This window comes from Pipistrellus kuhlii, unplaced genomic scaffold, assembly GCF_014108245.1.
Source record: "Pipistrellus kuhlii isolate mPipKuh1 unplaced genomic scaffold, mPipKuh1.p scaffold_m20_p_1, whole genome shotgun sequence".
Classification (NCBI taxonomy): Eukaryota; Metazoa; Chordata; class Mammalia; order Chiroptera; family Vespertilionidae; genus Pipistrellus; species Pipistrellus kuhlii.
Genome location: NW_023425404.1, coordinates 35544119 through 35570900, shown reverse-complemented (window position 1 = coordinate 35570900; position 26782 = coordinate 35544119).

Below are 26782 nucleotides of genomic sequence, written 5' to 3'. Positions count from 1 at the left end.
CTACGGGATTTTGATTGGGATTAATCAAATCTATCAATTAATTTGGGGAAATTTTATATCTTAACAATGTCTAGTCCTCCAATCTTGTTTCTGTTTTCTTTTATCTTATTAGTGATTTTAGTTTTCAGCACACAGGTCCTGTACATATTTATAAAATTTATATCTATGTATTTCATAGTTTTTGTTGCTTTAGTGCTATAAATGATACTGCTTTTTAAATTTAAAATTTTTAATATTCATTGCTAGCATATATAAATACAATTGATTTTTATATGTTAACTTTGTGTCCTCCAACCTTGCCAAACATATTAGTTCTAATAGATTTCTTGGGATTTTCAATATAGACATTCATGCCGTCTGCAAATCAAGATAGTTTTATATTTTCCTTTGCAATCTATGAGTTTTGTGTCTTCTTCTTGCTTTATTACATTGGCTAGGATCTCTAGTACTATGTTGAATTAACCTTTATATGATAGACACTTTAATTTGAGGAAAGGCTTAGTTTTTCCCACAAGATGATGGTGGAATTACTGTGAATTACTGTATTCTGCTAAGCAACCTTGATTCTAAAAAATAAAATAAAATAAAAAAATAGCTATTGACTTTCAGCTCATTAATAGCAATATTTGAAACGTATGGATCAACTGCTATATCTTAGACCTAGTACTCTGCAGTTTACATGTATTACGTCATTTGATCTTTACAACAAAACAGCTTTATGAGACAGATATTATTAAACCTATTTAAAAAATATATATATTTTATTGAGTTTTTACAGAGAGGGATAGAGAGTTAGAAACATCTCTTGCACACCCCCTACTGGGGATGTGCCTGCAACCAAGGTACATGCCCTTGACCGGAAATGAACTTGGGACCCTTCAGTCCGCAGGCCGATTCTCTATCCACTAAGCCAAACCGATTTCAGCTAAACCCATTTTTGAAATGAAGAAACTGAGGCTTAAAGAATTTAGGAAACTTGCCCAAGATAACACAATTTATCCTTTTCAGTTGGCAAAGTCAAATCTATTACTTCATATCTCCAAGTCCATGTTCTCCTCACTCCACTGTACTTGCTTATGTCCCAAATGATTTTTAGCAGATCTCAGTCATGGCTACAGATTCGTGGCCTTTGGGGATTTGTTAGAGATTATGGCTACCTGGGTCCGCCAACCAGCTAAATCAAAATCTCTGGGCCAGGAACCTGGGCCTGGATCTTTTTTTAAAGCTCTCAGTTAATGCTACGCTGCAGTTAGAGCAGGGAACATTAGACCTGCCACTGCCAGAGAGAGGGGTCCTCCTACCCGGACAGCACAATGACAGGAGGTGCCTGGTCTTCGGATTTGGAAGCAATGAGTAATGAATGCTTAGCAGGAGGCAACTGCTATGTCTGCTTTGGGCCTGGGAGGCTCAGGGCTATAAAAGGCAAAGCTCTCTCCTTCATTTATTAAAGGCTAGTAAATCCAAGGAGTGTGTCATGGTATTTTAGCATCAACTTATCACACATGTTTGTGCTGGCTTACAACTGAAATCTTGATGGAAAACAGGTGGGACTCCTGGGAGCTGCTGTTAAGGACTTAATGGGTTACAAAAGGATGCTAATGAAAACATTTGATGAGAGAAATGTTACCATTTCAGAGGCTATGGGGGACCTCTCCTTTCTCAGAGGGATTTGGCCTGCTGGGGCATCTCTTAAAGCAGAAAGCCAAGTCCTTTGCAACCCTGTGGGAGGCAAGAGCATTCCCTAGATTGTACTGCCTGGAGCAGCAGAGTTCCTAAGAAATGAACTCTACCATGGCAGATTGAGTCTGAGACCGAGTTCTTGGCAGGATGAAAGGGTTGCATTTTTCTGCCAGTGATGACTAAAGCTTTAGGATGCCTTTAGAAGTTCTCCCACTCGATATGCCATCCGATCTGGGTAATGTTACCGTGTATGAAATATCCCTTATAACATGGACCATATTTTTGTCGTCATCATTTTAAACTTACTTTTCCCCTGGATAAGGGTAACATGTGCATCATGGAAAATTTAGGATATGCAGAACAGTAGCCAATGTAAGGCTGGGAGCTTGTAGCCGAACTAGAGCCACACCTGGTCTTTCGGTGACATCCCCTCCTCTCCTCCGCGGGAGCCCCAACGAGGAAGCCCTGCTCCTGCTTCCGGATGAGAGGACTGAGGCTCATGGACGCGCAGGGGTTTGCTCAGAGCTCCCGCTGGAGGCAGGTGGCCTGGCCCCAAAGCCCATCCTCAGCCCACGGCCCTCACAGCCATAGGGCATTTTGGAATCTTTTCTTCCGTCCTTGCTTTTTTTAAAGCTAGCATTTTGATTTTTGATGGGATGTTTGAGTTCCATACTTTCAAACACATGAACAATCCGGTTGTGCTTCCAGCTTTTCCCCCCTGTTTCTATAATTTAATCATAGAAACTGTTTTCCAGGTAGTTCTAGCCTTTGAGCATTCGCTTGGCGGACGGCACACTATGGGAACACCAGACTCTGAGGGAGTTCCTCCCAGGTAAAGCGTTTGTCTTGGCACAGGTTTGGCTATTGATGAAACTCAGGTCAAAGAACACATCACCCTGGCAGGAGGAAGTGGGGTGCTGTGGGGATGAATGCCGATGCCAGAGCCAACGGGAAGTCAAGGACTGGGTTTCCCCGCCACTCAGACTGGTTACAGCTCAAGTCGTGGTTTTTTGTTGTTTTTGTTTTTAGAAAACCAAGTCGTCCTGATCACCCATCAGAAGAGAAGATTTTAAAAAATAAGAACTTTTAAAAGAGACAGGATGACATGGGAAATAGACCAGTCTTTCTGAGGGTCTGTGCTGGCTTCTTGGAGAGAGTGCCTGGCAGAGCCCCGTTGCTCAGCAGGCCAAGGAGGCTGAGGTTGTGGGAAGCAGAACAAACACTCGGGACAGATAGAAACAGGCCCCAGGGACACGGGCTGGGCTGCGGGGGAGAGGCAGGCCTGGACTTCTGGCCAAAAGGGCAAGAACAGACACCACATTTGTCTTAGGATCCCATGCCACTGTGAAAATTCCCAGGCCCAGGCAGTAGTCATCTTGGTGGATTGGCGAACCTCTTTTCTAACCCCTCTTCAGGTTCAATGAACAGAACCCACGTCCACGCCTTCCCAGCCAATGTCTCGGTTCTCTTTTGTCACAATAGAGTCTCTGACCCACACCGGAGTCTGCGGGTGGGTGTGTGCATGGGGACCGCAAACCCGGATGATCACATGGTAAGCATTTCTCCATGCAAACTGCATCCCTCTTTCTTCCCACTCAGGGCTTCGCTAATAAACACCACAGGGTCCAGTCCGCACCCTCCACCACATGTCCTGGGTTTTCTCCCTTTCATATTTCAACCCCTTGCTTTTTGGCTGGAGTATAAAGGAAGGGAAAATCTGAAGTGTTTTCTCAGACTCTCAGAGCCCTGATTCCTACAGAGGAGAATGAAAAACAAACCACTTTCAGCGGCAGCAGCATCTCTGTTCAGCAATCTGCAGGTGAAGGCGGGAGCAAGAGTCTGTTTCTCATTAGAATTCTTGGCACCGCTTTCTGGGTGCATCTGGAAAAGCAGGGAGCAGGACTCTCGGTGAGGGCTGTTTAATAAGCTCCTTCTCCCATCACACGTCTGTTGGCTTTTCCTTCCCAAGGTCATCTGGGACCAGGCTTCCCAATCTCTCTGTTTCCCCCACATGTGTCTGAACATAATCCGAGTCTATTGCGTATAAAGTGGAGACTCCAAATAAGGAAAACCCATTTCACTCTCATTTTTCTAAATGTCAACTGAAGTTCTCCCACAGACAATCTCACTTTCACAGACAGGGCGAATTTCCAGGACAAGAGTCCATGTTAAGGAGCCCTGGTCTTTATTTGTGTAGAATGATGGTTCTCAGGGCGCTGTGTTAGCCAGTGCTTTCATCTCAGCATCACAACATTTGCTTGAAGAAGCAGATCTCCAGTTTACACAAAAACAACGCAAACAAACAAAAGACAAAACAAAGCAAACAGCAGAAAACAGCCCTGAGGCTCAGAGAGGGCAGGTGACTCACACAGTTTCACAGCCAGTGGGAGCCAGAGCTGGGGCTACAAAGCAGCCTGTGTATGTTTTCTTTGTGGAACTTAGCACAAATTTTAATCATAGTTTCGTATGATTGTTTGCTTAATATTTCCCTCACCAGTGAGACTGTAAGCCCCACCTCTCAGCACAGTGCCTAGGAACGATGGGCACACACAACACACACACACACACACACACACACACACACACACACAATGTTTGTGAAATAAATGAACAAATGAATGGAAAAAAAATTGCTTAACAGAGCTTCCCAAATTCCTTGGTGAGCTAGCCAATGAGGGATTTCCCAAGGAAATTTCTGGAGATTCTCACTGACGCTGTGTGAAACCCTTTTGCTAAATATGGAGAAAGGTCCTAAAAGGTTAAAGGCTTGGAGACTGTAAATAGTGCAGGATTTCTGCCTGTTTCCAGCCTAGGGAGCACAAGGGACAAATAAGCCAGGGAGTCTATAGAAGTTAGTTCATGTGCCAGGGATGTGTCCAGCTCCCTGTCGCGTCTGTGTGTTCTGGGGGCACATCGCTGCCTCATCGGTGGGTGCCCAAGGGCCTGGTTCAGTCTGGAAAACAGCTCCCTCTCCCTGGGCTTGCCCACCAGTTCTGTGGCGTGGGGGAGCTCCGGCACTTAGCGGGCCAGCATCAAAGGGCAGCCATGCCCGTCATCAGGCTTAGTGGGGAGACTGAGGCCAGGGGAAGGAGAGAGCTGGAACCAGAACCGGGGACCCCCAAACCTTTGATGTGTTTTCCACCACCATTCAGAGCTGTGCTTAGCACTTGGCATGTGCTCAGTGCTGTCCATACTGGATTCCAAAAGGGAAACAAAGTCTTGAAAATCAAATACACAAAGATTAAACATACAAAATACCTGTATGCTATGGTCCCATCTTCCAGGAACTTACAGTTTCATGGGAAAGTGAAACTATAAATTGATGAATAAACTTGCAAGTTTAAGCCATTACACACTGCATTCTATATAGAAATAGTCTAAGCATTGAGAAATCTAAGAGGAAACTTGGCAATTCTACACTCTACCGTGAGTGCAACTACGGCCCAGGAAGGAGTCGGGATGTCCTCAGGGGTGCAATGCAGAGACCCAGGCTCTGCCGTGTCCTAGATCTGTGACCTTGACAGGTCATGGGGCCTCCCTCAGACTTGATCTCTTCTGTAAAACAAAGTGAGAAGATAATAAAGATACTCCTCTCACAGGGTTGTTTTGAGAATGGCATCATGTGATGGTTTTCAGGCCTAAGTTGACACACAATAAGTATTATTATTATTATTATTATTATTATTATTAAAAATAAAGCTATATGGGCCTAGAGTGGGTTAGCTCAGAAAGGCAGTGTGTACCCAATCACCAATGGTGCTCAAATTCTCGCTCAAGAAATTCAATTTTAGAAGGGAGTAGATCATAGACCTAGGTAACATTTAGAAACCTTCCCAGACTGATCCCAAGGTTAATTTCCAGGACTTCGCTGACCATTGAAAATGACTAGGTGTGAGCCGAGTGGGAAGAGGGGGCCCCTTAGAAGATGGGAACAGCAGGAGCAGAGGGTTGAGGTGGCGCTGAGCTTGAAGATACCCTTCTGATGTCCAGCACGTCATTCTGCCTGGGTTTGCCGAGTTGTCTGTGGAGCTTTACTTACAGCTTCCTGAGTGCTTCCAGGATTTGCAGTAACTGTGAGGTCTTCTGCTTATGAGTATCTGAGCTTCAGGAACTATTGAGGGGAAGCGGTTTGTGATATCACTTCCACATTCAGACAAGTGGGTTTTCACCATGATGGTACACACCTGCTCATCAGGGCAGCTTTCCAGTGGCCTCACTGACTTCTGTGTGATCAGCCTATGGCTTTAAGTGAATCAACTTGTCAAGCCTCTGCAGAAATCCCGCACAATTCTAGTCTCCCAGCCTCCAGCCTTTTGGGGCCTTTCTCAGTGTTTAGCAGAATGATCTCATACAGCAAACTTTCAGGTGGGGCAGTGTGACTGGAGATGCGGGTGATGAAGGGAAGGCATTTCACCAGAAAGAGTCTGCTTTGACATTCACATGAGTTTAGCAAGTGCAGTAGAACATAGTAAAAGAAGTCTGCTATGACATTCAGTTATCCCAAGACCTGGACAACTAATGATGTACAACTCGTATCAGCAAAGTCGCCAGGGGAGGATAATGGCTCTGCATTACCCAGAAATGGAGCCTCCTAAGATCTGACCCAGGGGCCCCATGAGAATGCGCTCTGGGCATCTGCTCAGAGGCTGAGGGATGCTTCCCTAATCTGCAAAGTAGCACTTAAATGTGAAAAGCCACGGCCAGCATGACTTTGGGGCTCAAAGACTTGGAAATAGAGCTGACATGCAAATTAAAACACAAGACAAGAAATAGTAATTTTGAAATTAAGGGGGGAAGCCAGGGGAAACTTAACTGTAGAGTCAAGTTCCACTGAGTCTCCGTTCCCACTGGCTTTTATTTACTAGAATACACAATTGCCTTTTAGGAATTCCAACAGACATATCAAAGGTGATTGTTTAGTAAACAGTAAGATTATCAGGTTAGAGGGGAGTTTGCTTTAGGCCATTGAGTCAGCAGTAGGTAATAAAACGCAAATTCACCATGTGAATCTCAAAGGAGCCCAGATCAGCCTTCTGATTGACTTCTCCAATTTATATTAATTACTGTTGATCTTGGTTTCCAGCACTTAAAAATTGGACCCTTCCACAGGACTGCACCCAAAAGGCTGATTGGAAACAACTTCTGATATTTTACTCTCTCTCATTTCCGTTACAACCAGCTGCTTTATCTACAGTTCAGGCAGAGCTGGCAGCTGGGAGGCTGTGGGGGTGGGAAGATTGTTCCCAGGGGCCCTGGCAGGCCCTCTGTGGAAGGCAGCTCCCTCACAGGCCACAAGAGAGTGCATTTTGGGATCCCCACTCCTCACCTTCCTGGATGGCAGGGGGCCCCCTGAGTGAGGAGGAAAACCATGTGCTCCCAGGAAGATGCTGTGCCTCTTTCCTAGTGGTTAGTGGCAGTCTCCGCTGTGCTGGGCCTTGTCTTTTGAAGCCACTGCCAGGGGTGTCAGTTCTGCTGCTGCTTCCCGGGGGAAGCCAGACTGAAGCTCATGACGTCCTCTCTGCTTTCGATGGACCCGTTCTCCATAGAAATGTGTGTCCTGCACCAGGTGCGAGCCCAGGCTCAGCGTTCCCCAATGACTTGTCTGTCTTGTTCATCAGAGTCCCCAGCACCAAGCACAGTCAGTACTGAGTCCAAAGCAGGCACTGAAGAAGCCTGTGTGGGCGGATGGATACCCCGTGCTGTGTGCAGGTTAGTGCATGGCTGCCAATGTGCAATGGGCTTTGCATGTACCTGCGAGTAGGAAGAGGTTGGGGTGAGTTATGTTGGGGGGTTTCCAGAGAAGCAGATTTGCTCAGATGCAGGGACGAGAGAAGGGTTGGTGAGGGCCCTAAGAGCCAAGTGTCCTCTGCTACAAGTATTTTATAGCGGCAGAGACCAATGTAGAACAGAGATTCTCTCTTTCTGGCATATTATTGGATTTTGCAAAACTGTATGTAAATCAATTTCCAAAGTTCTAGACACAGAGACACCTCTGTCTTGGTATGCCATAGTTGCTTATGAAATTTTCACTTAGTCTTGGGAAGGAAAGCTCTTTTAATGAAAAGGCTTATGGGTAGAATAACAACACCTACAATTTCATTTTATCAAGTATCTCCTTCAGCCGAGATTAGTTTGGCTCAATGGATAGAGCGTCAGCTTGGGGACTGAAGGGTCCCGGGTTCTATTCCGGTCAAGAGCATGTACCTTGGTTGCAGGCATATCCCCAGTAGGGGGTGTGCAAGAGGCAGCTGATTGATGACTCTCTCTCATCGATGTTTCTAACTCTCTATCTCTCTCCCTTCCTCTCTGTACAAATCAATAAAATATATTAAAAACAAACAAACAAACAAGTATCTCCTTCAATTGATTATTGGTTGTGTGGCAAGTTTAAATGTATTATCTCATTTTTTTTTCTTTTTCTAGCTTCTTGTATTAAAATTGTAATTCATTTATTTTCGACCTTGCTTTTCCAGTAAGGTATTTTAATGTTAAAAATTTACTTCCAGGTAATGCTTCCCACAATTTTTGTTATGTAGTTCTTTCATAGTTGTTCAAGTCTAAATACTTTGTAATTTTTATTGACTTTATCTTAAATCCGCAATACATTTGAGGGTATGTTTGTTTTTAATGTAATCACATTGTGGATAGAAAAGATGGTTTGTTCACTTTACATTATTTAAAATAATGTGTATAATGAGACTTGCATTGCTAAAGTCATCAATGTGTGCTATAAAAGGATATGCATTTTCTATTCAGATGCAGGCTTCCATGTACCTATACTGAACCAGGTTTCCTAAGTTAGCTCTTCATCTCTTACATATTTTTGTCTGTTTGATTGATCGGGTCCTGATAAAAGTATGCTACAAATATTTTACTGTGAATATAAATAAATCAGTTTCTCTTTATAATTAGTCATGTGAAGTGCATACAAATTCAAAATTGTTATATATTCTTGATTAGATGTTGTTTTTGTGATTATCCATTATCCTTGTTTATTCCTGATAATGCTTTGGTCTTAAATTTTATTTGGTTTCGTATAAATATTGCGAGGCATGTGCATCAGTCTCCGAGGGCTGCCATAACAAGTTAGCACAAACTGGGTGGCTTAAACCCCAGAAATTTCCTCTTTCCCAGTTTTGCTAAATGTCCAATATCAAGATGTTGGCAGGGCTGCCCTCCCTCTGTATCCTCTAGGGAGGGGTCCCTCCTTGCCTCTGCCAGCTTCTGTAGCCTCGGCCTTCCTTGGCTCCCGGGAGTATGACTCCAATCTCTGCCTCCACCGCACACTGCCATCTTCCTGTATGCCTGTGTGCCTCCTCCTCTTATGAGGATACTATTCATCTTGGATTAAGGGCCCACGCTATTCCTGCTATTCTGGTATGACCTCATCTTAACTAATTACATTTGCAATGACTCTATTTCCAAATAAGGACACATTCTGAGGTACAGGGGTTAGGACTTCAACATATCTTTTTGGAGGACAAAATTCAACCCATAACAATATATTTATTTTAGGGTGTGTATTTTTTTCCCCTAGCTTTTATTTTCCATCTTTCTTTGTAGTTTTGCTTTAGCTGTTTGTTTGTTTATCAGATTTGATATTCTTTTAATAGGTAATCTGTCTACATTTATTATAATGACTAATATATTTTAACTTCATTCGTTCATAGTTTGTTTTTTATTTATCACCCTTTTTCTTTGCTTTCTCCCTTCCCCTTCCCCCCTTTTCTTCTTTTCTCCTAGGCTAAGCTGCCTTGGTCTGGATTTCCCTCAAAAGCAGAGTCTAAGATAAAATCTTGTCTGCAGGTTGTTTATTTTAGGAAATGATTCCAGGAATTGGAGTAGAGCAGGGGGCAGGAAGAATGACACAGAGATAACATGAGAGCTGATCTCCACCACAGGCTAATAGCTTTGTGTCCCATAAGGACCCCGGGAGGAGGTATCTAGAATACATTCCGGCCTTGTTCACAGAGATGTTCGTTTAGTTTTTTGAATGCGGCTCTGTTATTTTAATTTTCTATATCACGTATCATGTTATGCTTTGGAGGAGAGGGTATTTGTCATGGTATGAACTTACACTACCATCTCGGTTATCACTTGACGTTCACATACTAACGTGAGGCACATTATCATCTCCACTTTGGAAATGAAGAAATTGATTCTCGGATAAGTGTAGTAACTCGCCTGAAGTCACACAGCTAAAAAGAAAAACAAAAAACAATGGAGCCACAACTCAAATACTGCTCTCTTTGATTCCAAAGCCACTCTTCATCTTAAGCTCGACTGCCTCGCCGTGGTGCTCGGTGTGAGCGGAGGCGAGCCCAGCTTGTCTGGGTTTCAGTGTCTCTTCTTATTTCAATCTCGTCCTCAAATGGGGTTCAATTTCCCCATGAAAAGGAACAAAGCCAAACTACTAAGCGGTTTCTATGTGCGCTTGAAGCCCTCTCTGCCCAAACGGGAATATTCTACAGACTCAACATTACAAGAGCCACAAGATTTCAGAACCTTTACTCAAAGGAGGATTTTTGTTAATGTGGTGTGTGTGTGTGTGTGTGTGTGTGTGTGTGTGTGTTTGCATGTGCGTGTGTTTTGTTTGTTTGCTTTGGGCCCACAGATCTATCTATTTCCAAAAAAGTATGGATTACTAGGTAAATTGGAAAATTATTGACTAAGTCAGGGGCTGCTGTGCCTGCGAAATTAGCCATGACTGTTTCCCTCCGCGGGCTAACTGGAAAGGAATGTGAGGTATTTTCCCCTCTTCTTCTCCAGAGGCCTGCGTCCTACTGGAGCCCCAGGGGCAAGTTAGAAGCTGTTCTTAGGTTTTGTTAGGGATGGGGAGAGCCAGGGGAGTCTGGGAAGAGGCCCTGGGACCAGAGATCATTGAGGGCTAGTCAGACCCCTGAGCGCTGGGCCTCCACCAGGCTCCCTGGAGCCACTCAGAGGAGGAGGGAGATGTCCAGGGGCGGAAAGCGTGCCCTGTGGTCTTGGATTTGGAGAAAATGCAGTGAGCAGCAGCAGCAGCTTAGACAATGGGCAACTCAGCAGTGACCATTACTGACCTGCTGCCATGCCCCAAGGTTCTAGAATCCTGAAAGCCCAGAGTTATGCATGGAAGGGAATGTGTGTGTGTGTGTGGGGGGGGGGGGGGGGGATGTAGGGTCCTGAAAAGTGGCTGGGGTTGAATTTCTGAGGTCCTAATTGGGGGGGGGGGGGGGGGGGGGAGTAAGTATGATTTAATTTTATTTAGAAAATGCGTGAACTGTGTCATGGAACACATTCCCAAATGTCATGGAACAATTTATATCTAAACAATGACCAAATCCTGAAGGGAATTTTTCTAACATATTTGGTGAAACAATATTTTTTTTAATCCTTTGGATATGGTTGATTAATAACTGACAGGATATAACTATTCAAACCCTTCTGGTAAAAAAAAAAAAAAAATCCTCTCTCCTGGTAATTTAAATTCCAAATTACCTCCAGATGAAGCTTTAAAAACACCCTGCGATTAAATCTACACCAAGTGGAGTTTCTGTGGGAAAATTCCCACAGAATTCCCACATCCTGGTGCTGAGGATGGCCTGGGCTATTCTGTTCGGCTTGGAGCCTCAGAGCCCTCCATCTGCCTGGCTCAGCCTCCTGCGGGGGCCTGGGAGCTTGCCCGGAGCTGCACGATCACCCAGAAGTGCCTAAGGAGAGCAGACCCAGGGAATTCCTCTGAACCTCACAACCTTTCCTCACCTGCTTTATTAGACCAAAGAGGCAGACTGAGGGGTGCAGGCACTGGGCAGGAGGTAGGGCCCGGGGTTGGGAGGCAGGCAGCCAGTGCTTGTGTCTGTGCATCTGTGCCTGTGCGTGTGCCTGTGTGTGTGTGTGTGTGTGCATGTGTGTATGGTTGAGTGTCAGACAGGCTGTATGTGTCTCTCTGTGTATTTTTTTTTTAAGTCCCCACCTGAAGATTTTCCATTGCTGATTAGAGTGGCAGAGAGAAGGAGGGGAAGACAGAGAGAGAGAAACTTCGATATAAGTGACATTTTGATTGGTTGCCTCCTGCATGTACCCTGACCAGTGCCGGGGACTGAATCTGCAACCCGGGCACGGACCCTTGCCCTGGAATCAAACCCTTGACCTTTCTGTGGGGGCGCCAATGCTCTTAACCCCTGACAGGGCTCTCTCTGTGTCTTTGTAAGAGTTTCTGTCTGTCTGTGTATGTCTGTGTGCAGATCTATGTCTTTGTGTGAATTCCTGTGTCTGTGCATTTTTCTGTGTCTGTATGTTTGTGTCTCTATGAGTCTGTGTGTCTGCATGTCTGTGTATGTGTGTCTGTGGTGGGACGAGGGGTCAGAAATGCACTGAGTCAGGTGGTTTTCTAAGAGAGGGGGGCCACAGCACAGGTGGCCCAACGTCTCAGACCAGAAGCCCCCAGGAAGCAGACCCGTCCCCTCTCCCCCACCTCCTCTTCGAGCAGCCCCTGTGCCTGCAGCCTGGATCCCCAAAGGACAGGGAACTTCCGATTGGCTGAGAGGGATGAGGAAAAGGAGCAGAGAAGAGGGTGGGAGATGAGCCCAGCACCCTCAGCAAGATCTCGAGGGAGCCCTTAATTGACCCCAAAGCTCTCCAAGTACAACAGCTCCATTTCCAGCCGGGCAGTTGCAGGGGTTCCGCAGGGCCCCTACATGCACAATGTGCGCATGCGCCAACGCCAGGCATTCCCCTCACCCCCACGCTCTTCTCTTTCCCCAGTCCTTCTGTGTGGGACCGGGCTAGGGATGTGGGAGTGAACACCTTGATTTCCCGCCTGCTTTGGTTGGCCCTTCCGTTTGCGGTTTCACTGGATGAGCTTGTTATCCCTGTTACAGATGAGGACATTGAGGCCCAGAGAGGGGAAGTGGCTTGTTCAAGATAGCAGGGGGATGAGTGTCTGAGCTGAGGTGGACCCATGTGTGTGCTGAAGGCCAAAGTCAGCATCTTACCGACAAGTCCTCTGCCCTTGCGTTGCCCGCTCTGTCCATTTAGAAGCACTTTACTGAGGACACAGCCCAGGCAGCAAGGGTTTGGGTGAATAATGTCATTCCACCATTCAGTCGATTTGCATATTAGGCTTTTATTATATAGGAAGGCTAATATTAATATGTAAACTGTCCCCTCGGGAGTTTGATCTGGAGAATGGGAGTTGGCTTGCTCGCTATGATGTGCACTGACCACCAGGGGGCAGGCAGAACATGGCAGGCAACCAGTGGCAGTGGTGGGGCGCTGAGGGAGCAAGGGAAAGAGGAGTGGGAGGATTGTGTGGTGGTGGTGCATGGGCTTCAAGGTAGGAGGAGGTGGGGAGGCAGGGAGGCAGGGAACTTTATCGGTTCTGATCACCGGCCAGACCTAGGGACCCTGCCTGTGCACAAATTTTGTGCACGGAGCCTCTAGATTAGGGGTGTCGAACTCAATCAGAGAACGGGCCAAAATCTAAAATCCAGCCTAAATCGCGGGCCGAATGGTTTACTGAACAGTCATAAACTGTCATTGTGATGGAAACGCAGCGGAGTGCAGTGATGACAGCGCGGTGCGGGCCACATTGCAAGGCCTGGCGGGACGGATTTGGCCCGCGGGCCTTGTGTTTGACACATGTGCTCTAGATCATAACAATATTGATGGTAGCTGCAGAAAACCAACCAAAGCACCCAGATGATCACAAAAAAGCAGGTGGACTCAGTCCTATGTAGCAGTGAAGATGTAACATTTGTATTGTTGCCAAAAGTCTGGAGAGTTGCCAGAATCAGAGACAGAGGTGGTGAGCAGCAACTGGCTGGCTGGGAAGAGGGATGGGACAGGCTTCAGAGACTCCTAATCTCGAGGGAGAAAAGTCTGAGGATTGACTCAGATGGATGTCTCTAACCTCCACCTCTTCTGTTCTCGGAGTGTTAATGAGGCACACGGAGTACTGGGCACTGACATAGATAGGACAAGTGTGATCCAAAAGAAGGGCTGGAAGCCAAGCCTGGGAGGGAAAGCAAAGGAAGGGGGCAGCCTGGCACCTGCTGCCAGAGCATATGTCTGCTGTTTGTCCCCAGCACCTGTCGGCTGGGAATTCTGCACGTCATCATGCAATGGAGTGTGATTGGCCCAGAGTGAAGACCCTGTTATAGAATATCCAGGGGGTCTGTCAACACCAGTGTGCCTTAAGGGGGATGTTTTTAATTATTTTATTGTCTTGATTAACAAAAGAGGTCTTGAATATTATTTTAAAAGTGTATTAAAACAATGCACAAAAATATGAAAGTAAAATATTATTGTATTTTTCAGGAGAAATATATATAAAATATACACATAAACTTTTTTATTATGGAAATTTTCAAACATCATGACTAGGACAGTGAACCCCCATGTACTCATGATCTGACTTCAACAATTGCAGTAGTGTCCCAGTTAAAGCAACATGGCATTTAACATCTTTCTAATATGTTAATGAGCTCCCTGAACTCCATAGTGCAAATGTGTGAAGTTTCCTGATTTCCAAGCACCTAAAATTACTCCTCATCTCATTACTCCCCATCTCATTATTCCTTATAACACTCCTGCCTTGATTACCTATCTGAATGAAGAAAACAATGTTAATTAACTTGCTCCAAATTATGCAGAAATCTCAACTAGTGCCTGAAACATGAGGTAGTCCATAAGAGTTGAAAAAATAGCCGGCACCGGTTTGGCTCAGTGAATAGAGCATCGGCCTGCAGACTGAAAGGCCCTGGGTTCAATTCCGGTCAAGGGCATGTACCTTGGTTGTGGGCACATCCCCAATAGGGGTGTGCAAGAGGCAGCTGATTGATGATTCTCTCTCATCAATGTTTCTAACTCTCTATCCCTCTCTTTTACCCTCTGTGAAAAATCAATAAAATATATATTTTTAAAAAGAGTTGAAAAAATAGTAACTATATATATATATATATATAAAAGGCTAATATGCTAAGTGTCCCTCCCACCATCTGACTGGCCGCTATGACATGCACTTACCACCAGGGGGCAGATGCTCAACCCAGGAGCTGCCGAGCTGCAGTGACTTGGCAGTGGTGTTCTCAGGAGGTGACACACCCCAAAACCAGAGAGGATGTAGCTCGATTCCTGGCAGGGCCGTGTGATTCCACCTTTGGCCGTGGGTTATGTTGTTGCTGGGGCACTGTCGGTCCTGAATCTAGTTTACTGCACACTTGTGTTTGTGTTCCACACCCTGTACAACAGCAACTTTGCAGAGTGCCCTCTCATACTCCAGGACCCCTCAGGGGATGTCGGCGAGCCGGTTTCACCCTAATCCTCGCAGACCAGGCTGAGGGACCCCACCTGCTGGAGGGACCCCACTCACTTCCCCAGATGCCAGGGAGGGATCATGGGAGGTTTGTTCCAGGACGTATCTAGCCCCTCTTTCCCAGGCCCACCCCACCAGCCACCTTCTAATTAATTTCTTTTCAATGTGCTCGAATTCATGCACTGGGTCACTAGTAGCAGAATAAGAGCTAATATTTACTGAGCACTTACCATGACTGGCCACTCTTCCAGTTACTCTACCTGTGTTAGCCCACTGAGTTTTCACACCAAACCTGCAACCTGTATCCTATCTTCATCCCTTTTTTACAAATCAGGCAATTCAACACAAAGTAGCTTAGCTATTTACCAGCATCACACAGTTTTTATAAGCAGAGCAAGGATTTAGAACCAAGCATCCTGACTCCAACCCTGTTTTCTTAACCAGCACACCAGAGGGGTCAGGAATCAGATGACTCAAGAAACAAAGCCTGAGTATTGATTGCTGCTGGGAAAGGTGAGGGTGCAGAGGAAGCCCACTCACACTGAGCACCGCTGTGGGACCAGGCCCTGTTCTAAGTGCTTCCCTGTGATCCAAACAAACCCCTGCCATAGCCTGCAGACCTCCCTGGGAGACAGCATAGCATTCTTCCTGAATGCCTCCATCCTGCTTCCTCGGTGCCAGGCCTTGGGTGGGATTTTGTGTTTTTAAAAAAAGAAGTACCTTATGTATAAATATGCATGAAAAAAGTCAGGAAAAATGCCCGCCAAATATAAAAACTGCCCATCATCACCCCCAGAGTGGGAGAGAGATCAGGGAGGTTATAAGGACTTTTTGTTCAATTTTCTAATTTGTCTACAAAGAATTATTTGCTTTACAGAGAGTAAAGGAAGGGGAAAAGGAGGGAGAAGAAAAAAGAAAGGAAGAAATGATACTCTCAAGTGGCCTCCGGCAGTTTGGGGCTGCGGTGGGGACGAGGCCAGCAGGTAGAAAGGTTGGGAGCCATCTGACCACGTGACAGAAGTGGCCCCAGGGACAGTGGGCACCAGGGTAGGTGAGGCCCAGACTGGCTTTAAAGGTCATGGTGTGGGGCTCTCACCCCATCCTCACGGGACCCTGGAGCACTCCGAGGGCACAGCCAGTCAGCTTATGTGAAAGTAGGCACTGCCCACCCTGTTTTCCCCCCTAGTCCTCCCCAGTTCCCCCCCACCTTCTTCATACCCCTCCCCCCACCCTCCCACCCCCCATCCTGAGTGGCCTGGGGTGACAGGACTCAGCGCATTCTGACACCTCCAGGCCCTCACTCCTGGCAGGTCCTCCCAGGGTTGGGCTGTTTGTCCTCAAACTGCTGCATCTTTGGGATTAAAAATAACCCTCCACTGGGCTTGGCTGCACTCTCCCTGCCCTGGAGCAGAGACGAGCCCAGCATGACCGTGACCGGGTTCAGCCTGGACAGCACTTTCACCCACCACAGTCCCCTGCCCAGCTAGCCCCCCTCCACTGTGAGCCCTTGATTAAAAGGGGAGGGGGAGAGAAAAGAATTGGCCATGTCTACCAGGTAGGAGTTACAAAGCTTCACTGGAATAGCAACGCTGATGCCACTAAAATAACAGCAGAGCGCTCTTAAGAGAAAGTGACGGGCCCTTTATCAACTATTAAGCGCCGTGTAAATACAAGCTCTGCAGCGGCATGAGGTAGGGTTTAGAGGGGGCCCAAGGCCTGGCTTGCCCCCAGCTATCTATACAAATTCAAAATTCCACCATGAGAATCAGCCCTTTCAGACTGAAAAGTATGTGCCCCTGAACACACACACACACACACACACACACACCCGTTAACCTGTCTGGGCGGGTTGGTGCTGGTGATTATAAACAAGACTTTCTTAGGTTGGTAAAGATCACTGCGAATACAGGGCCTCCCTTCCATTCTGGCCCTTCCTCCTGTGGCTGAGGACCCACACACAGGGGGTATAATGTGCCTCCCCTGCAGGTGAGAGGCCGCTCAGAGAGGCAGCAGGGGAGGAGCGGCTGTGGTTAGAACCACTGCTCCTTCCACCACCGCCATCTGTGGTCACATTAGGTGCTTCCCTCCCGGGGTCATGAGGAGGAGCGTAGCTGGGGCAGAACAAGAATGGCTGTGGGGAGGGAACCCACCTCTGGAGGGCTCTAGGGGGGTGGGGGAGAGTGTAGGGCAAGAAGCTCAGAGGCCCAAGGCACACCTCACCCCCGCACCTTTCTAGCTGCGGCCACCCCGCATCACGGACAGTATGGAAATGGTGCTGGAGCCCCAGATGCTACCCATGGGCCCACTAAAAGGACTCACCTGGCCTTCCAGCTGTAATTTGTTTATGCTGCTGCCTGGAGCAGAGACTTGAGAAACAGGGCAGGATGGATTTTTGATGGCTGCCGCTGGGGCCAGGTGGGCATGTGAGACACGTTTCAGGTGTTTGCCATCCCTCTCCCGTACCCATCTGGAACCCCACAGTAGGGGTACTGATGGGAATGGCCGCAAACCCAGACCCTTCCTCCCTTAATATTAAGACACTGCTCACGATGACTATGGCAGATGCAGATATCTCAACTTTCCCACCAGGAAAACGAAGTCCCTGTGTTCACCCCCTGCCCGTGCAGGGACCTGGGAGATACAGAAATGCTTTGGATGTGAGGTGCCGCATGGATCTGAGCAGACTCCGCAGCCAGGCCCCTCTGTGATCATCGATGTCCTCCTGACGGTGTGGAGCAGGAACAGGCTCTATGCGTTGGGTAGAGAACTGCCGAACACATAAGCCAAAGGAGCCCTGTTGGGCCGGCGGTTCCGCCTGCTCTTGGGACGCAGCTCTGATGGCCCTGAGTTTCTGGAAGGTGGGACAAGAGAAAGACTCACTCTTAGGTGGGTACCACAGCCCCCAGAACTTGGGGTTCTCATGGGAAAGCCCGGGGGCTGAGGAGCAGGCTGAGTGAGTGGCCTGGCAGTGGTCTCCCCACATACTGATAACTCTAACTCTCATCCTGGCCTCCTCCCTGCCCCTCCTCCCACCAGGACTCCTGTGGCTCAGCACCACTTCTTGCCTCTCTCACTTTCTGAGTGAGTACACTCCACTGAGGCTCACTCCAGACTCTGCCTGTCCTATGCCTCTAACTCCCTCCCTCCACTTGATGATCTCAGCTCCTTTTTTATTGTAAAGACGAAGCCAAAACGCCCTCGGCTTTGCCCTTTGCCTCTCAGTATGTCTCCACATTCATTTCTCTTTCTGGCAGCTGCTATGGGAGGTATGTCCCTTCTTCTCCAAGGAAAGCCCCCCCCAACCCCCCATCTTCCAACCTGTCTACCTGCTATTCTCTCCCGAGGAGTTTCCAGCTCTTTCTCTCCAGAGACAGGGTCCTGCTTTGGAGAGCTCTCCTGACCAGCTGGGACCTTGCCTTGCACCTGGGCCTTTAGCGCCCTTCCCATCCTCGCCAAATCCAGTGTCTCAGCCTCCGTGGGTTGGTCGGTTGACTGATTTATTGGTTGCTGAAAAAGCTGCCTCTGCCCTCCCGCCCCCACCACCTTCACTCTGCCTTTGGCCCTGGCACAAAGGGTTCCTTATCACCAAGCCCTGAGCTGGGGCCAGCCCAGGAGTCCATCCACTTCAGCCCCCAGGCTGCTCACCTGCCTTTCCCTAAGATTCCCAGGCCCGGGCGTGACCTCAGGCGCCAGGTGTTTCCCGAATTCTGACATGACTCACCTCAGAATCAACAGCTGTCACTCCACAGAGGGACCTCAGCTTGCACGAAGCCTCTAGTTCCTCTCTCAACTGGTGACAGTCACACCTGCCTCTCCGGGTTATTATGAAGACAAAACAGGAGAGTAATGTGGAGTGTTTAGCATGGTGCTGGGCAATGTCATGTGCTCAATAGATAATAGTTATTATTAATGATCTTAGAGCTAATGTGTTCCCCATACTTCCGGGCCTGGGCAGCTCATTACTGCAGTAAGGAGCCAGTTCACTGTTGGACATCATTCCAGTGGTTAGCAAATCTTCCTTACTTCTTTAACAAATACAACACATCGTAAGATAGGTGCCAGGCACTCTCTTACATACCTCACAAATTTTAATTATTTTAACCTTCATGACAACCCTGTGAGGTATCATATTTAACAAAAGGGAAATTGAGGCGCAGAGGGGTTAAGTAACGTCCCTGAGATCACGGAGTTGGTAAGGGCCAGGGCCAGGAAGGAACCCCAGCAGTCTGACTCCAGAATGCCTGTAGGAATGAGTTTAATGAAAAAGACAGACTAGTCAACTAACCCCACTCATGGGAGTGCTCTGGTCTAGAGTAACAGAACAAGCCCCACACTGGTTTTATTAAGGTCCAGACACTCCATATTTATGTTTGTTTCCTCATTCATTCATTCATTCATTCATTCACTAAACCAACAAATAAACAAAACCATTTATGGAATATGGGCTGAGAACCAGTGGTGAACAAGGCAGGCAAGCTGATAGTGCCTGGCACACAGTAGGAGCTCAGAGGAGTGGGCTGGTCTCTGCAGGCTTTTTAAGGTATTAAGGCTGGGACACAAAGTTCCACTAGAGGGCGCTGTTCAGTAGCACTGCCCTGAGCACTGGTTTCTGTGCTAAGGGGCGGTTTGAAGGGCGATGTTGGGGTTGTTCAGGGAGTCCTGGAGGGTTTCAGAGGTGGACGGAATCACTCACATTTACCCGAGAAGCCCTTGAGCAGGGACCAAGGCCAAGTCCCCTGAGTCCGACATAACTGGTGGCCTCAGCCAACTGCAGAGCCCTAAGAGAACTTCCAGGAAGAAATGGACACTCCTCTTGGCTCCTGGCCAACTGCCCAAGGCTACCCCCTCCCTCTCCATGCTTTTCCTGAGGGCACCTCTTCCCCATCCCCAGCCTCCCAGCCAGGGCTGGGACAAAGGGCTGTTGAAAGGGGCAACGAGCTTCAGGCGTGGAGCAGTGTGAGGTAAACAGGCAAGATGAGCCAGTATAATTGGTCTGGTTGAGCTAAACATAGAGAGGGATCCAATAAGGAACCAGTAAGATTACTTCACTCTGATTCCAAGAGTATTTGAGAATTATTTATTGGGAATTATAAAGAAAAACAATATTATAAGATTTCTAGGTTCGATACAAATGTGGTTACTGTCCTACAGGATAATACAACCATGGTCTTTGGGATAATCCTTTCTACTGGCTAGGAATTGGCAAGTTAACATGTACTTTCTGGTGGCTGGGCCCTATGACCAATAGCACAATGGGTAAGTCAAACACAGCTTCCTCCTCTGGAGTATTGAATCACCTTTGGGTGGTGCTGTTAAACAAAGCCCAGGTCTGACTCTGAAAGAATGCAGCACTGTATTCTTTCTTCTGTTCCTAAGTTCTGCATAATTTTTCTCAACAATAGTGTGCCTCTCTATCTGAGATTGTCTTGTGTGTTTGTTTGCTTATTACAGTCCCAACCTACTGGAATACAAGCTCCATGAATGCTTTAAGCTGTCCATCGTGAGGACCACTGTGTCCCTAGATTCTACCTCAGTTCCAGGTACAAAGAAAGGGGTCAATAAATTTATGTTGAATAAAGAAAAAATTATATAATCTAAAGTTATGGTTGGGGCCAGAGAGTAGAGTAGAGCTTGCCAGGGGCTGGGGAGAGAGGGAATGGGGAGTGAGTGTGTATTATAACAGGACAGGGCTTCAGGTGGGGTGATAAAGAGGTTGTGGAGATGGACAGTGGCAGTGGTTGCACAATAATAATGTCCTTCATGCCACCGACATGGTAAATTTATGTTATGTATATCACAAAAAGTTGTATGATTCTAATAGCAGCCTCTTGTCCAGGGCTTGTTCTATGCCAGGTGCTGCTCTAAGCACTTTATGTATATAAAATCATGTATTTCCCCACAACAACTCTATGCCATAGAATTTTCACTATTCTCATATTACTAGATGCCTTGTGTGTGTGTGGGGGGGGGTGTCCTCTCAGCACAGCCTGCACCCTCTCTAACCTGGAACTCCTCAACTGCCGGTTTAGGCCCAATCCCCTGGACCACTGGCTCCTAACTGCTCATCTACCTGCCTTCCTGCCTGGTTGCCCCTAACTGCCCCCTCCATGCTGGCCTGATTGCCCCTCACTGCCTCTGCATGCCGGCCAGGTCACCTCCAACTGCCCCCCCCCCTCCACTGCTGGCCTGGTTAACCCCAACTGCCCACCTCTGCTGGCCTGGTTGCCCCTAACTGCCCCTCCACCAGCCTGGTCACCCCCAACTGCCCCCTGCTAGCCTAGCTGCACCTCACTGCCCCCTCCTGCCAGCCTAATTGTCCCCAATTGCCCCCCCACACCAATCTGGTTGCCCCCAACCGCCCCCAGCCAGACTAGTTGCCCTTCATTGCCCCCCTGCCAGTCTAATCACCCTCAACTGCCCCTCCACCAGCCTGGTCACCCCCAACTGCCCACCCTGCCAGCCTGGTCACTCCATGCAACCTGCTGTTCAGCCGTTTGGTCACCCCTCAACCCTGCCAGCCTGGTCATAGGCAGCCATCTTGGTGAGGGCATGATGGTCAATTTGCATATTCCCTCTTTATTAGATAGAATAGGAAAGGAATGAAGTGGAAAGAAGTTAAGTAACTTGTCCAAAATCACATACCTAGCCGATGGTATAGCTAGGGTTTCAGGCCAGGCAGATTGTGTTCCTAACCATGAGTACATTTATGGTCTAGGTTAGCCATATTGTGTGAGTTCCCAAGGAGGAATAATTCATCTTCTCTAAAGAAATCAAGAAGGCTTCCTGGAGGAGCTGAAATATGAATCAGATAGCATCACACAAGAGTACCAGATGGATTTGTCTTCTGCTGTGGTTGTTACATTTAACACATTACTCAATTCAACTCACTGATCCCAAGTCCCCTGCCCCACAGCCCAATCCCAGAGCCTACCAAAAGAAATGTGTGTGTTGTGGGTAGGGTCATGAGGGGTCAAGTGGTGGGTTGTGCCCCTCCTTCCTTTGTCTCTGTTTTTAGAGTAATGAGCAAGCCTTGCTGCCCCTGGAGCGGCTTGCAATTGTAAGGAAAGAGGATTTTGCTGGCTACACCTTTGCACAAAACGTGGCCTCCACTTCTCCACCTTCCACAGCCCCCTGATGAGATTGCCCTGTGTGCTGCTGGGCCCCGAGGGGCAGGGCGGGGCAGGCAACACTTAAATGTGTACTTTATTAGATGACAATGCCCTGCAGCTGGTCTAGCCCAGCAGCCACCAGCCTGAATGGGAAGTGGAGACAGTGCTCAGGAGAGCGGGTTTTTCGTCTTACTTTCTGACCCAAGCCAGAGAGGTGACCACTGCAGATGGCTCCACACCGCAGCTCTCAAAATATTTACTCTGCTGCTGCCGCAGTTGGACCATGCAGACCTGCCCGCGGAGAATGCAGGCTATCCTGGCCCTAAGCACACACTTGAGAGCAAGCAGCAGGAAAGGAGCATGGGAGCGTGGCTTTAATGCAAGGTATGTGGTGTTTCTGTGTGGGCAGAGGAGGGAGGTTTATTAGGTGCCTCCAATCCTAAAAGTTGATGTGCCAGATGCCTTCTCAGCCACACCAACCCTCACACTGCTGCACCCCCTCCCGCCCCCCTGGGCTCCTGGAGTAGAAGGATTTACTGTATGTCTGGGCGGGGCCAAGTCCATGAAGACAGGCTCTCCAGGGTCCAGGGAGAGCTCAGAGCTCCCCTATTTATAAGAGAGGAGGGTGTTGACCAAGACGTTTCCCTGAGGCAGAGCTGGTAAAGTGAAATATTTGTGGATCAAATCTTCCTTCCTTTTCTTACACAATGGCTTTTTCAAGCAAAAATACTGAAAGGACAAAGGTTATTGTCTCTATCAATTGTTTTCTTAAAAGGAGGCAAGTCTCTTTTTCAGGAGCTTCTGAATCCCCTCTCTGACAATAGGAGCGATGCAATGCCTCCATTATGGGGGCATCCCTTACAGCCTTGATGCTCAGAGAGGCTGCAGGGCACCCAGCCCACTTCGCAGAGGCGGAGTAGAGGCCAAGCAGGGTGCCCACAGGTCCTGCAGACAGTTGTTGCCGGAGCTGGGATGTCAAAGGGCTTTATGGCCATTACAGGTTCTTCTCATTTGATCCCTCCCTTTCCCTCCTCTGGAAATGCACAGCATCATCTCAGTTTTGCAGAGAACAGTCACAAAGTCAATGTCCTTGTTGGCTCTTTGAAACGGAAGACAAATCTGAGGCCTCTTCTCTCTTTCCTTTAGAGTCAAAGGGGGAATGTCCGTTTGCTCTGCCTGGCGCCCCACCACACCCCCGTCCAGGGGCCTGCTGGTCGCTCCAGGGGCTCTCACCAAAAAGCACCAGGCCGGGCTGCCAGTCAAATCCCCAGGAAGCACCAGGTAAGGTGGAGATTTGTGGGGAGGGGGAGATTCTCCTCTCACCTTTGAAAATCACCCCAAGGAGGTTGGAGATAAGGGAGAGAGGGATCCTAGCTTACAGAGCCTGATGCTCTGGGAGACGGGGCAGCTCAGCCCACAGAGCTGGACCTGGGCTCCTGGGAAAGGGAGGCTGGCCGGGCAGCCAGCTGAGCTCTGGGCCCAGGACAAGCCTGTGAGTGCTCAGTATTTCCCGGAGAGCACATATGGGGGCCACCTGCAGCACAAAGGCCCTTGTTGGTGATGTGGCTGCCTGTCACACCCCTATCCTTTCACCCCTCGGGCTCTGTGAGCTAGGCTACGTAAATACACCTGAGCTGTCCACTCAGAGCGTGAGGATTCTGCTGCATTCTGCATCTGGCCCTCCCCATACTGTGCTTGGCGGGACCACGGCCTATGAGAGACTACCCTGGTCCTGCACCCAGGCCCCTGCCCCAGGTTCCTGGGCACACATTCCTGCCCCGGCTGCTTCCCCTTAGCCCAGGCTTCCCTCAGCTCCGAGGGCCTTAGTAGAGCAAAAAAGCAAACCCAACTGAGAAAGGGGCTTGTTGACTCTTGGGGTCAGGGGTGCCTGTGTTCTGAAAGCCAAGGCTCTGAGATGAGCAGGACTGGCTCAGAGGGGCCCACCCCTGGTCTCATGCTCTGCTGTCACTGTCTTAAAGTGCTTTATTGTGGCGAGCCGGCACGACCATGGCATTCTCAGTCCCACGTGGGACGCCTTACGTGCCATGCCAGCTCAGCCAGGTTCAGTGAGCCTGAGAGGGGGCGGTGAAGGATTGAGAAAAGACAGACAAGAGAAGAAAGCTGGGTCTGGGTGGGGCGCTGTCCTCTCTGATGGAGAGCTAGTGACAGGACCATGGACTACAAACTGTATCTTTATTTTATAACCAGAGGCAAAGTAAGGGCATAGTCAAGATGTTTACAACTTTCTTGTGGGTTTATCCTACTCAGTTACATGCACCTGAACTCTATCAAGGCCACATCACTCAGGCACGTGGGACCACGTATTCGGACCACAGGTTCAACCTTACAGCTATAGCTGTTGGCTATAATCATGCTGGGAAGGCTCTGCCCTCCAAGCTGAGTCTCGCACGTGGCCACGAGAAGACCATGTCCTCCCATTAGACCCAGGCTTGAACCAGTCCTAACACTGTGGCCACTGTGTTAATAATTCTGTCTTCCAACTCATGTTTTGCAAGTGAGATCTGAAGGTCAACAGGGAATGCCCATGAGCAGAGGAGATGTGAGCAGGGGATATGTCAACAACATGTGTGTCAGCTGCTCCATGTGCATATAGCATTTGATGTGCCCCATGAATACAGAGGACCCACGTTGAATGGGAACTCAAAGTTCAACATGAGCACAAGGTAAGTGTGTTAGGTGTATAACACTGAAAACCCCAAGGCCACACTTCCTAACCAAATCAGAGCTTACTTCCACTGTAGAAAGAAGGCAGTGATGTTTGAAGAAGCATGAGCATCCAAAGAACTCTATCGGAGCCTTTCTTACACCTGGTACTTCCAACCCCCGCGCTGAGAAAAGCTAGGTGCTTTGGTGATTCCCATGGGAGTTAAATGCTTGTCTGCGTTTAAAACTGGCATTGCACCTATAAAGACCAGTCAAATGAGTGCTAATAGTTTACATTTAAAATTTCTCTTTACATAGAAGGACATTAAATAGCAAATAAAAACCACCAAGACAAGAGAGTGAGAGAGGAAGAGAAAGGGAGAAAGATGCTGAAAGAAAGGAAAAGGCTTTATCTTTTAGCTTCTTTAATGGTTGTCTTTCTGCTTTTGAACAGGGGTTCCTTGTTTTCGTTTTCACGGGTCTTTGCAGTTTGTGTAGTGGGCTCTCTGGGGCCGCTGGGGTCAGAATCTTGCCTGGCACTTAGGCAGCTTTGGGCAACTCTTCTCACCAGTTTGAGTCCTAGTTTCCCATCCAGAAAATGGGATAATCCTCCACAGAGTTGTTGAGGATTAAGATAATAGTTAGGGCAGCTGAACGTGGTTGGCCCCTTGAGTGGGACAAGGCACCTCACTAAGGGCTTTACTGTCTGGTCTCATTTGTCCCTCACAGACCATCATGGGGTCCCTCTCCGCCCTTCTGGATTCCTCTTATATTTTTGGCCCTGGCAGCCCTTCACGCTCTCCTGCTGCTCCATCAGCTCTTCTGGAACAGTCTCTGTCCTCCTGTGTGAAGTTTGCTGGGGGTATTCTCAGATCCTCTCTCCACCATGTGACCCAGAGAGGCCAGTCGGGATCTGTCCCCAGGGTTTGGATGGGTGAGAGGGCCTGATACATCCCCACCCCAGCTCTGACTTTGGCTCAGTTCTGGGATCCCTGGAATCACTCTGGGGCCTGCGGTTTCTGAGCCCCCCTTCCTGCAGAAGCTCCCCTCATCTGTGAGCTGCCTTAGCCCCTAGGTCCCCTTTGTGTCGGTGAACCAGAGTCTGTTTCAACCCAACACACCCCAGCTGCTGCTCCTCAGTTGTCAGGTGAGGAAACTAGGCCCAGAGAGGTAAAGCAATCTGCTCAATGCCCTACAGCAGTGTTTCCCAGACTTCTCTCATGAGAATCACCTGGTAGAGTTGTTAAAAATACAGATTCCTGAATCCCAACTAAGAAGTGCTAAACTAGAATTTTTGGGAACATATAGGTAAAATTGTATACTTAACTACTAGTTAAGTTGGAATATATGCAGGAAGGGGGGGGGGCAGTTACCTATATGTTCCCCAAAATTCTAGTTTAGCACTTCTTAGTTGGGATTCAGGAATCTGTATTTTAACAACTCCACCAGGTGATTCTCATCATGAGAGAAGTTTGGGAAACACTTCCCCACAGCAATTGAGTAGCAGAACCAGCATTTGAACCGAGCTAATCTCAGGATGCATAACCCTTACCGTCTCCTGCTCCTAGTATAAGGTGCTTAATGCAATGTCACCCAAAAGTGTTAGCTGCCTTCCTTTTGATTTCTATGTACTCAGGACACACTGGCTTCTGTGTCCAGCTCTCAGCAGGCTCTGCCTCTGTGCCCTCCAATCACAGATCCTCCCCCATGGCTCCCTAAACAAAGAGGCAGAAAGGGAGAGGGGCAGGAGGTACCCACCTCACCCAGCATGGGAAGCTGGCCCAGCCCCCACATGGAGGGCCATGGCTGAACTGTCTCAAAGCTGAATGTTACAGGCTCAGCCCTGCCTTTAGGACGTCAGGAGCCCTGCAGGAGGACAAGCCCTTACCCCACCCCACTGTGCCCCAGCCTGGCCTTGGGGCCCCTCAGGCTCCAGGGGGAGGTCAGGCCTCCTGGCAACTACCTTGGACAGTCATCTGTCCTCCAGGCCTCCCAGGCTGGATGCAAACCCTGGCCTCATCCGGGTCAGGCTGCA